This window comes from Bidens hawaiensis, unplaced genomic scaffold (genome assembly GCF_021521415.1).
Source record: "Bidens hawaiensis isolate Kalapana, Puna unplaced genomic scaffold, B.hawaiensis_p1.1 tig00052324_1, whole genome shotgun sequence".
Lineage (NCBI taxonomy): Eukaryota > Viridiplantae > Streptophyta > Magnoliopsida > Asterales > Asteraceae > Bidens > Bidens hawaiensis.
Window position 1 is genome coordinate 25,148 of NW_027499399.1, and position 13,172 is coordinate 38,319.

The 13,172-nt window shown below is 34.4% G+C and overlaps 1 pseudogene across 1 annotated transcript; it reads right to left on the minus strand.

The window, feature by feature from the left end:
- Positions 1-1,761: 1,761 nt before the first annotated feature.
- Positions 1,762-6,794, minus strand: LOC143599533 (U-box domain-containing protein 13-like; annotated as a pseudogene). The gene is made up of 4 exons (XR_013147311.1): positions 6,392-6,794; positions 3,958-4,074; positions 3,399-3,855; positions 1,762-3,330 (listed from the first exon to the last, which is right to left on the minus strand). The product of XR_013147311.1 is annotated as a U-box domain-containing protein 13-like (transcript).
- Between the last annotated feature and the right edge of the window lie 6,378 nt (positions 6,795-13,172).

Here is a 13,172-nt window from a genome sequence, read left to right on the forward strand (position 1 = left end):
TGAGTTTTCAAGTTCCGGATAGCGATTTCCCTAGTATACCCATAAACCCTTTACTTCCATATATTTACCAAATTCCAACTAACTGGTATCAAACAAATCAAATGGTTATGATTGAGTTTCTGTTAAACTTGAGTTCTTGTGAACCATACTTACATATATTCTTCTTATACTAAACCTATGTGGACCCATAAGACTATACGTGTCGTGATTAGTCATACAGATAACAAAATGCATAGAGAGGACTAAATGGAACATATTGTTAATGTTAGGAATTTAGGATTGGTGGAGTGATACTAGCCTGATTCGAGATCGGCGGTCTCTATCTTGACCCTTTGAGTGGCTTAGACTCTAAGAAATATTAAAGAGAAAGAAACAATAAAACTTTGCTAATTTTCTTCTTAATTCATTCTTAAACTTGCAATGCCTTTTATAGGCTTACACTTGAAAGTAATTGACCGAAATAAAGGTAACATGACCATGAACTAGACCACTAAACTAAGATAATTTCCCACTAATCTAAAATAAACAAACAAGTAATGAAACTAATAAGAAATTAATAAGTTGCATGGTGAACATGGGATGACAAGGGTCTTGCACGTATCTAGAGGTGCACAAAACGGTTAACCGGTTAACCGTTAACCGGTTTTTTTTGTAACCGGCTTTTTTTAATACCCTAACCGGTTAGACCGGTTAATCGGTTAGGTTAGTAACCGGTTTTGACCGTCTGCAGAAGTGGTTTTGACCGGTTAACAACCGGTTTTTTATCAAATAAAAGTTAAAAAAATCGGTTAACCGGTTAATAACCGGTTTTGAAATCAGAAATACTAACCGGTTAGTAACCGGTGGTTAGGATCGGTTAGTAACCGGTTAGGGTTGGACCGGTTACTAACCGGTTACAAAATCGGTTAGAAACCGGTTAACCGGTTATGTTGTGCACCTCTACACGTATCATGAAGCCTTTGGGCTTTGGTTTATTTTAGATACATGGAACAGCTATTGGGCCGGGTTATAAGTTAACTATGCCCATATTTATGCTTCTTTGTGATTAAGATAAGAAACCGTAATCCTAGTCTACTTATATCCATCGACTGTAACTGTTAATCCTTGCACCAGAATAATAAAATTGCAGCCCGTGGATGCCCACCGGGACCGAATCACGTAAAATTTTTGTGTCGTTTACCGCTTATTATTTTCTGTTTACTACATGATACATGTGCGTGTTCGTGTTTCCACCGCTTGCCACTCTTTTCCTAACACATCTAATTATGCTAGGAAGAGTTGTTACAAGACGGTATAGTTATATTTGTGTTGAGGTAGTTAATCGTCAGTAGCAAGATGACGTTACCAGTACTACACATGAAAATCAAGACTCGTTCTGTTCATGTTTAAAGTTGGTTTAAAGGTGAAACGCACGTGGGGGACACATGATTTGGTCCCTCAGCCTCAATATCAAACAAAACAGGAATTGGAAAGATTTCAACTCGTTTTATATAGCTATGACATCAGAGGTTCTATAAAGCAAGAAGCTCATCTCAGATCTAAATTCTTAATATAGTAATATTCATTTTCTTCAAGTCAGATATAGTAAGCTTGATGAGATGTGTCCCATTTTGGGATGTTCCCTAGTCGAGCCAGGATCATCGGTTCAGGCTCGAGCTCAAACATATACAAGCCAACTCAGCCTGATTCATAATTCTCTACCAAGCTGAAAGCTTGAGCTCGAACTAAGCTCGGTTACAGCTCAAGCTCACTCATGGCTTGACAAGCCGGATCAAACAAAACAGAATAAATTCGAGAACGTTTCACACTCTCACTAACACGGTAAATGCTAAATGAGAAACTGCTTCACTAAACTGTAATGAATATCGTAAACTAAAGCAGCTCACAAAAGAAGGTTGTCATTGTCGAAACGGGTATGGGCTGTTATTTGGAACATACTTCATTGCCAACAACAATGCCAAAGAAAGGTTGATATGCCAAATCGTTTGAAAATACATTTGTTTAAACTTCAACATGAGAATGTTACAATTACACTCACCCACAAATCCTACCTTCCGTCTTCTTTCTCTTATGCATTTTTAACATTTGTTTGTACTAACTCATCATCAAATCATATATTCAAATGAATTAAAACTATAAACTGAACAAAGGGCTTGGACTTGTTAATGGTGTAACAAAACCAACCCCAGAAAACACGGAAGGCGATTTCAAAAACAAGAAATAAAAGACAGATCAGTTACTCTGCTGGTGTCTGGTCGTGAACCCGAGCCAGTGCCTTCTGTTGCTCCGCCAACCTGGTCAACTTTTCCAACAACTGACCGGCTTTTCTCTTCCCCCTATCAGTACCATGATGCAGCAAATCCACCACTACCCCCATAACCCCAAGCTCTTGAGCCTCCACTAGATACTTCTCATCTCCAGAACAAAGATGCACCAAAACCGCAGCTGCATTCTCTTTATTCCTCGGGGACCCACTCCCGATAAACTCCACTAGAACCGGTACCCCCGCCTCGGATTTACCTATAGCCATCTTCCCTTCCGGGTGGCTCGAGAGTATAGCCAAAATGGCTAATGCTTCATCCTTCATACCACTTTGTGGTTCGGTAAGTAGCTCCATCAATGTCGGGATCACACCCGCTCTAACCGCCCGTCCTTTATTACCTTGATATATGCATAAATTAAATAACGCAGTTGCAGCATCCTTTTTCCCTCTTTGGGTGCCTACATTTAACAATAATACAAGAGGCGGGATTGCTCCTAACGAACCGATTGTCACCTTGTTTTCATCAATAACCGAGAGACTGAAAAGGGTAGCCGCCGCATTTTCACGAGCCTCCATGCTACCTTTTTTCAGAACTAGAACTATTCCCGGGACCGCTCGGACGACACTATACTCCCTTTGTTATCTTCACAAATAGACAGGTTTAGAAGCGCGGTTACCACGTGTTCTTGTGTGCGGGAATCGGGTGCAGTTAGCAGGTTTGTAAGAAGCGGGATGGCCCCGGCCTCGGCTACAGCGACACGGTTATCGGCGTTTCGTTTTGCAAGGAGACGGATTTCACCGGCGGCGGTTCGTTGGTCATCGGGACTGGCGGAACTAAGCTTACGAAGGAGATTCTGTATCATAGAACGTTCAGCAGGTGTGCATGCGGAAGTGGACCTGGTGGCTCGTTTTGGAGGCTCAATTCCGTTTGTCTCGCACCATTGAGCTATTAGGCTGCGTAACACGTAGTTCGGTATGAGTGCAGTGCTGGTCAGGTTTTGTTGTGTCTTAGGGCACGTGCGATGCCCTGCTTCTATCCACTTTTCAATGCATGAACGTTCGTACGTCTACAGAAATGCAAAAATATTATGACCTCTGATATGGAATATGAAAAGATTATGGGTGTTACTGTTACCTGTCCGGTTGAGACAATAACAGGATCTTGCATTAACTCGAGTGATATAGGACAACGGAAGTCATCGGGTATGGGGACCATTTGTTTGACTTTTAACCGATGTTCCTTGACCCGTACAGCTTGGAAGAGCGGAAGTCTCTCCTGGTGGTGAGCCTGCAAAAGAGCTCTCAGTCTGTACAAAATCTTTAATTTGTTTTAATACCAATGACATTTTTTCTATACTCTCGCCTGGATCTCCACTGCTAGCAGTTACCATTTCATACAATGCTATTGACTCGTGTGTAAGGTCGGTTATTTCAGTTAGGTGTAGTTTTTCAACCAGTCTTTTCAGGACAACTGGATCCTCCGTTGCATCAATGTCTTTGCGATAAAGGGATGAAAGGTCTTCATATAATTCTACATCAGGTGGATCGGTTCTTCCTTTGGCTCTTCTAAATTGAGCAAGAACAAGTGCAACCTATATAAATTTTAATATGTTATATAAGAATATTCTCAATTTAATGATGGTTCAGTAAATCAATTTAATGATGGTTAAAAAGCATAAATGATAAAATCTTACCTGTTCATTAACTTCATCTGATATGTCAAGTTCATCGATTGAGATACTGTCTAAATCCTGTTCCAAATGAGCTGTAAGTGCTTGGTATTTTTTCATGATTTCATCTCTTTCTAAGACCTGCATTGAATAAATAAGGCATTATGATCAGAACACCACTTTTCAAGTAAAAATGATCATCTGTCTTAGCTGAACAACAAAAGTTATACACATAATTATTAGAACTGGAGAAAAAAGTTTGAAGTAGCTCAGATGTTTGAGATTTCACTTCTAAATTATAAGATTAGTTAAAAGAGTTCATTTCCAAATATGTGATCCGTTAGATTCTCTTAGTCTAATAACATTCTGTTTAATAGCAGTTGTCAATCAATCAATCATGCCCAGTAAAATCCCACCGACAGCAAAGCTATATATAGTAGGGTCTGGGGAGGGTGGGATGTAGGCACACCGTACCTCCATCCAAAGGAATGAAGAGGTGGCTTCCAGAGAGACCCTCGGCTCTAAGTACATGTGTATGAAGCAAAATAAAGGAAATCAAAGTTTAACAGTTATATACAAACTACTACTAATTATAATAATATTAATAATAAGATCACAGTTTAACAGCTATATAAAAGCTAATAATAATTATAATAATAATAATATATGTAAGGGAAATACCATTATGGTATGCGACCTAAATAAGTTAAGTCTAAGCCCTAAGGTATTCAATTCTACTTCTCCACGAATTCCTATCCTCAACCATGTCCCTCGGAGAGGTTTAGGTCTATCAAATCATGCCTAATCCTCTCATCCCAAGTCAATTCTCGGTCGTCCTCTACCCCTCCTCCCCTCTATAGTAATGTTTTCTACGGATCTAACAGGATTCGTCGTCTGTCTTCTCTTTACATGTCCAAACCATCTCAATCTCCACTCTCTTATCTTGTCTGCTATGTTCGCCACCCCTAATCTCATCGCGAAAAACAACGTTTCTTATTCGGTCTAGCCTTGTGTGCCCACACATCCAACGTAGCATTCTCATTTCTGCTACCTCCATCTTCCGCACTTGTGCCTTCTTGATGGCCCAACACTCTGTTCCATATAGCATTGCAGGTCTAACTGCCACCCTATAGAATTTTCCCTTAGTTTAGTCGGGAAAACTCTTGTCCCTTTAGTTTAATAGCAGTTGACTTTATATATTTCTATATGATTATCATAATGACCCACCGGGAATATTTTAGCAAAAATTGAAGCAACAAACAGTACTAAATCTGCTAAGATTGACCAGATCGCTCTTCTGTTGACTTCTCATTTTCTTTTGGTCTTTTCTTTTAGCAAAACCACAGGAACGAAATACACAAACTCAACACAAGACCGTGACAAACTCGTGACAGGATCAGACTCATATATCCTCACTAATTTATCATATAACTTCTCAACTGACAAGTTTAAGCCCTTTATGATGATTAGTGAGACATTCATCTTGTGATCACACTATGGGTAAATCACTGAACCAGACATAAGTTTCGATCAACCCATTGGTAGCAAGCTTATCAATTGCAAAAGATAAGATATAAAAACCTAAATCCAAAGCTGAACTTCAGAACATCATTATCATGTAAGGTAAAAACAGAAACAACAAGCGAAGGTGCAAAGCTTAAGAAAGCGATATGGCTTTTTAATGCATGGAAACGATCATAAATGTACAAAAAAAACAATTTATCTGTTTTCCTCATACCCTATTGTCTTACTACATCTTCAAATAGTTAAAAAGTAAGCAAGCAATTGAAATAAATGAATTAAAAACTATGTTTGTCCAAAAATGGAATGAGATTTTAGAATAACGACACATTAATAACATATTCTATAAATCAGTTGTTGACGCCTTGACCGGGTCAGGATAAAGCAGCTGGAGTCTGGACAAGAAAAAACCAATAAAACAGATTTCCATAAACAGAAAATAAAAGCAGTCAAATTAGTATTAACAAACCAATATTACTGTTACATAAAGAAACGAACAGAGAAAACATTTCAGTAGCTTACTCACAAGTCACCACACTACAAATTATTTCAATCAACAAATTTAAATACTCTTATTGCATAAAAAAACCTATCACTAAAATTTAAATACTCTTATTGAAAAAATGTAACAGACAAGTTTCAGACAACAATATGAATACGACATCAACGAATGATCATTCAAGCAGGATCTAAACAAGATCCTCAAGAAGAAAAAAAATAAATGAATTAAAATGATCAGAATCACTACTGTAGTACTGTATCAATAAATTCATTCAAGTTATTACTTGAAACCCTAGGTCAACTTCCGATGACTCACAATTTTATGAACAAAATCAGCATTAAAATCATAATAATTACTTAAATGCCACATCCTCCTACCAAAAATAACTAATCATCAGAACATAAAACAGATTCAATAAAATGAACAAAGTTTTACCAAATATATTTTACTGCCTTCACTTCCGATTCGCAGCAGTTCCTTAGCAGCCTCCATATCTTCCATCAACGAAAGCAACGCTTGATGCGACTCATCAGGAATCGGCGCCTTAATATCACGAATCTCTTCAAACAACGGCATTAAGAGCTTTAACCGTCGAGCTAGATTAGCGAACAGCTTCTTCACCGTGCACCGGTAGTCCGTTATAACGGATATCTCGTTGACTGTATCAATTAGTTTCTGAATCAATCCGCCTTTCGGATTCTCTTCTCGTTCAGCCATAATAATAATAATAATGAAACCGGAAGGAATGAGATTCTGTTAATTGACGGAATCCATGGGGAGAAGGAGAAATGTGAAGAAAGAGAGAAGGGGTAGGCTTGGGCTTTTAGTGGCGCGGCTGGTGTCAAGATTCTGTTTCTTAGCTGGAAATTATTATTTTAATAAAATTAACTAACGGATAATGACTCGGCGGCTCAGAGAGAGAACCAGTCGGCTTGACTCGGGTTGGGTTGAGACCACGTGTTCTTCAGTATCAGTTATTAACTGACAACTAACTATGGAGTGTGGTTAACTTGGCACGGTAACTTTTTTTCTTTTAACCGCTAAATATTGTACACTAGGATCACCGGTATTATTTTTATTATTTAACAGTTAAATATTGTATATTATGGATATTGAAACCATAACATTTCATTTCACATCTATGATCTATGTCACCTTACCACTTCATTAAAATATGAATGGCTTGCAGTATTATTATTATTATTATTAAAAATACTACTTTTATTATTAATACTTTCTTTTCTTAAATTTACTCCGAAATTGTTTTCTTTAAAAAGTACACACGTATTTTGTTTAATTAACTAATCATTTGTATACCTTTTGTTCTTTTTCAAATGTTGATCAAAATAACTTTTTAACAAATAGGATTAGATAGCATCTTAAGAATCTCAATGCCCCTTTTTTTTCTTTAACTATAGAATACTACATAAAAGAAAATTAATGTTTAGTCAAAACCACACCACTTTAATAAGATAAGAACATATTGTCACTAGGCCAAGAGCATTCATATTCAATCATTTATCTTTAAATTCAAAATACATTAAAAATTATTATATTTTCTCTTCTCTTTCAATAAATAATACTTTCTTATACCTTTATCATTATCATTTATCTTTCCTTCACTTACAATCACTTTCAAAATATATTAAAAATTTATTGGTGTGCATAGTAACTTTCTAAATATACATAAAAATCATTACATTTTTCTCTCATTCACTTACAACACTTTAAACCACTCAACTTCACTCACAATTTTTGATGCATTGAATATGAATGCTCAAAGATCGAGATAGTCGGCCTCCATCACTAAATCATTAGCAGTTCCTTTCCTCTTGTATTTATAAATTGAATACAAATTTAAGTCCTAAAATCAATATTTGAAAAAGAAACGTATGCTTATTTGTGTTATTCAATGTATTTGCAATTTGCACTTATTGTAAATATAAATATCCCAATATTGATAGAAGAAAACAAGTAAAGACATGTTGAGACATATGAGATATTTGTTTACGTAGTTTGAATTATTCAATGTACTCCCACTTAAATTTATTATGCTAAAAGCTAAAACTTTAGAAAAGCAATTTGCATAACATATAACTCTGTGTAAACTTTTAAGAAATAGTTTATCATGTTATCCTAATGAGTATTAAATTTATATATCAATTAATGTTTCATTTTTCTACATGTATTTTGCTTACTGTAATTTATTTGTATGGCAATCAATGAAATAAATGGATCTCTATTTACATTTTTCTCATACTTTGTTTTGTTGGAAATCCGACATAATAACACAAGTATGGAATTTGATCTCAACCAAGAATGACCATTTTTGTTTATTATAGTATTTGACACACTTACAATAACCCCTAGCTCGTATGTGATCTGTTTATACTAAAATAAATCATACTAATCTTACTCAAACTAAACAAACACTTAACATACTAAAACTCCTGTATCTATACTTGATAAACTTGCAAAATATTCAAAAACTAAACAAATAAATCTAAACTTTCAAACTATTAATTAAACTAAATTGTCACTTGCCCCTTCAACAATGTTTTAACTCATTTCAAATTAACTTTCAACATTCCTCCTTAATCTTAAAATGGGCTCGTTCTTTTGCTCCTTTCGATCGAACCACAAGGGGTATGATCTTTTTTTTTCTTCTTGCCCATTCTTAATTCTTTTTTGCTGCTTCTTATTTTCTTACTTTTTCTTGTTTTCTTCATTCTTTCTTTCTTACTAATTAGTTTATGGGAAAATTCCCATAGTGGCCCATTTAGAGAATGTGTTTCCAAGATTATCCTCACTAATTCAAGTTTCCAACTTTGTCCCTTTGGTATCTTGTCGCCGACGACATGATAGCGATCACCGACGATGCGTTACTGAAACAAATAGGATAACGACACGTGGCCCGAATCTGACCGGAATGGGTCATCGACGATGCGTTAGTGGATAACGCATCGTTGCTACCCTATGTTAGCAACATAACACATCGCTGCTACCCTACGTTAGCAACATAACGCATCGTTGCTACCCTACGTTACGTTAGCAACATAACGCATCGCTGCTACCCTACGTTAGCAACATAACGCATCGTCAACCATATGTTATCCTATTTGTTTCAGTAACGCATCGTCGGTGTTCGCTATCATATCGTCGGCGACGAGATACCAAAGGGACAAAGTTGAAATTTTGAATTAGTGAGGATAATCTTGGAAACATATTTTATAAATGGGCTATTATGGGAATTTTCCCTTACTTTCTTGTTTCTTTCTAATAAAATCTAAACGATATTTAATTTCTTGCTCTTACCACTAATAAATAGATTACTTTATACCTTCTATTTTTTCAAGATCTGGTTTCTAACTATCTTCTTTATTCAATACCTTGCCTACATTATTTGTTACTTTCTTTAACTCATATATATTAATAAAAAAAAACATTTTGATGATTTAAGACAAATATTTAAACTGAAATTGTCATAATTTGAGTATGTGAAAACTATAAGTATAAAATATTGGAAATATCACAAAAATAGCCATTTTTACTAAAAACATTATTAAAGTACCCATGGAATTTGATAAATCATCAATTAATCATTTTGGGCAAAATGACGAAGAATAGCACAAGAGAAATGGTGGTGCATGAAAGGATGCCGGAGATGAATGGTTGATGGCGATGTGTCATATGACAAGAGAGAAAATAATGATGCGGGAGATGAATAGTTGACGCATGAGAAAAAATAAAAGATATTTTAAGTAATTTCAAAAGATGAGCTATTTTCTTAATGCTTTTTGCAGATGGGGCTCTTTTGATGATTTTTCTTAAAATATAATTATTAACAAATAAAAATATTAGCAGAATAAGATACTATAATTCTTTAAGACAACAAGAACAAAGAAATAATTTATTTCCGATTTTAAAATATGTAAATTAAGTGGCAATAATATCCAAAATTGGTGGATGTAACATATGTGGGTCATAGCTCATAAGTCATTCAGCTCCTTTTTCCGCGAAAAAAATTCCATGGCACCATCCAGGCATCCATGCTTGCTTCAACTCTCTTATGTGGGTTTGGGACCTTTGAGAGCGACTAGCAAGTACCAAAGATACTTTATTCCAAATAGAGAGTTATATTATATTTTAAAATTTTTAAATTAAATTAAATCCTCAAAAGTTAAACTAGAAATACTAATTTCATAGGTAGCATCTATAATCGTAAGATTTCATATTTCTTCAAATCATGCGTCGTGAATTACATGGGCGGATCTACGCAGTTAGGTATGGTGTCACGGGAACCCACTGAGTTTCGAAATTTATATAGAATACCTATATAAGTTATGAGAGTGAACCCACATATATTTTGAGAGTGAATACAAAAACATTCTGAAGCCTTGCCCTAGTGGTAAACACTCCTCCACTGAATTATGTTAATCCGAGTTCGAGCCTCTCAGCCAACGCTTTATTTTATTAATTTTTAGCATTAGTTTTAATCATTTTTTTTTACCAGTTAAGGAAGTTAGGGTTTTTACCTTTTAGGCCTTTTACTTCTTTACCCCACCCACATTGCAGCCTAGAAGTCAGATTCCATAACAAAACAGCAACAACCTCACCACTTCAATTCTTGTCTCCACCCTTGTGTTCGTTCAGTCCTTCGCTTTAGTTTTTGGGGTAAGGTAATTAATTATTTTTATGTTTTGCTTCAAATATTTTAGTTTATTTGTTGAAAATAGAATTAGAAAGATTGATTCTATGAAATTTGTTAAATTAATTAGACAATTAGTGATGTTTAAATTTGATTCGTAGGCATAATGAATATTAAGAAATATTTTTAAAGTGAACCTTCAAGCGTTCAATCATCATCTTCAAGTAGAAAACAACACTCAATAATAGATTTGGATGATCTTCCGTGGGATTCTTCGGAAAGGAAACCAATTTCATTATGGAAATTGGTTAAAGTGTATTCCTTATATTGTTACTTGTTTAAGGAAATTGAACACAATGATGCTTTTGTGAGTGATGGGGTACGGTGTTGGCATAGAATCCCAAGATTTACTACTCATGCCGGTAAATGCAATAGTTTACACGACAAAGCACACAAAAATGAGGAAGACTTGCTCAATCAAGCTCAATTTGTACATGTGACACTTGATAAATAAAATTGATAAAAACAAAAAAGAATATAGAAGTGATTGAGTGCTTCGTTTATATCTGCTAAAGGATTGTTGAATGGTGCGTTATCTTTTCGTGGTCATGATGAGTCTGAAACATCTCTTTATAGAGGACATTTCGTAGAGTTTTTAAACATATTTGGAGTCAAAAATGAATAAATTGGTAAAGTTATATTAATTAATGCTTCGAGTAATAATCAAATGATGACATCGTCAATCCAGGGGATGGTTATGGTACAAAACAGTTTTTACATAGAAAACGTGAGAAATAATCATAACCGCTCATCTAGTTAATGGAAGGCAGAGATTTACACATACGATTAATTAATGAAAAAACATATTATAAATTGAATCATGGGTAATTTGGGTAAATATGATTTTCTAATCGTTTGAACAAGTGCAATAATCAAGGAAACTCATTCCAAAAATAATCATCCATATTATCGTCCAAAGGAATTGCAATAACAAGAGTGAAACTAAAAAAATAGTTCATCCTAAAAAGATATTCATTTTTCTGTGTTGTTAATAAATTAATATATATGTATTTTTGTGTGTTGTTAATTATGAATATATATTTTGTGTGCTGTAAATAAATATACACTTGTGTGCTGTTAATAAGTATATTTTTTATGTGCTGTTAATAAATATATATTTTTGTGTGTTGTTAATAAATATATATTATATATTTTTTGTGCTGTTAATAAATATATAATTTTTGTGCTATTAATAAATACATATTTTTATGTGCTGTTTATAGATATATTTATGCTGTTAAAGAAGTATTCAAATATGGTTTGTTCCAAAAAAAATCCATATTAAAATATAAACCTTTTGTGATGTTATAAAACATTTATGAATGTGCTGTTAACGAAAAAAATATATTAGCCTATTATTAAACATTTATGTGTTGTGTGTTGTTAATAAATTGTGCTGTCAGTACCGAAAACCAATACCTTTGTTTTAATCAGTTGAATTAATACCTTCGTTTTAATATTAGTAGTTAACAATCTTGTTAGTGAATTATACAAAGAATGATAGATGACGATGATTTTGCATGAATATATGACTTTCCAGACTATGGTTTAATTAGATTTATGACGAAGTACCATAATGCCCTTTCTAATCTATTATTTAATTTTTATATTTCTATATTCTAATTGGTTCCTACCATTCTCACAATAAAAGTATTTTCTATTTGATTCAACCTCCGTCAATCCAAAGAGAGATTTGTAATTGTTTTGCGTCAGAAGTATGAGAAGATATTTGATGAAATCGTAGAGAACAACTATATGTAGTTTTTTTTTAAAATTTAAAAAAGACAATCGTATCTTTATCATGTATGTTTTCATTTCTATGATGATCTTTGTTTTTGGATAATCAATTGTATTTATGTAATGTAATAAACCTTACCTTACCCGAACCAACCTGAACCTTCAAACCGACCCGAAAATTTTTATGGTCGGACGTATAACATGATAGCATTTAAAATAGTGAACCTACTGAATAAAAATTCTAGATCCGCCACTGGTGAATTATATGTATTTAACACGTTTGATTTTAAGAAAATAAATTATTGCGTCGAGTTATCTTGAAATAAAGTTTCAACGAAGCCTAAAGTTACGTGTTTTGTCCCAATTTACCAATTGATTTGATATTCTTATTAAGAACAACTCTAACCCAAGACAAGACTCACATATCTTTAAGCTTCATTCATCAGTCTACTCCACATGATCTGATGGGCATGCACGACATGTTTTTGTTGTGTAAAAATGACAAAAGGGAAGAAACAGAGGTTGGTTGGGTGGAGTGAATGAAGAAGCATGGGCATGAAAAAGGTAGATGATTGGCTAGATAATTGACGGTGCACACATCCATAAGCTTGGCTTCATCTGGCTCAGCAAAGGTGTGGGTCTCATGCCAATCAAGGCCATGATAATTTATAATATTGTGGAGCATGCCACCTTTCATTCACAAGCACAAATAATAACATATACACAATTAAAATTTTGAGTCATTGATCTGTACCAAGTATACACATATAT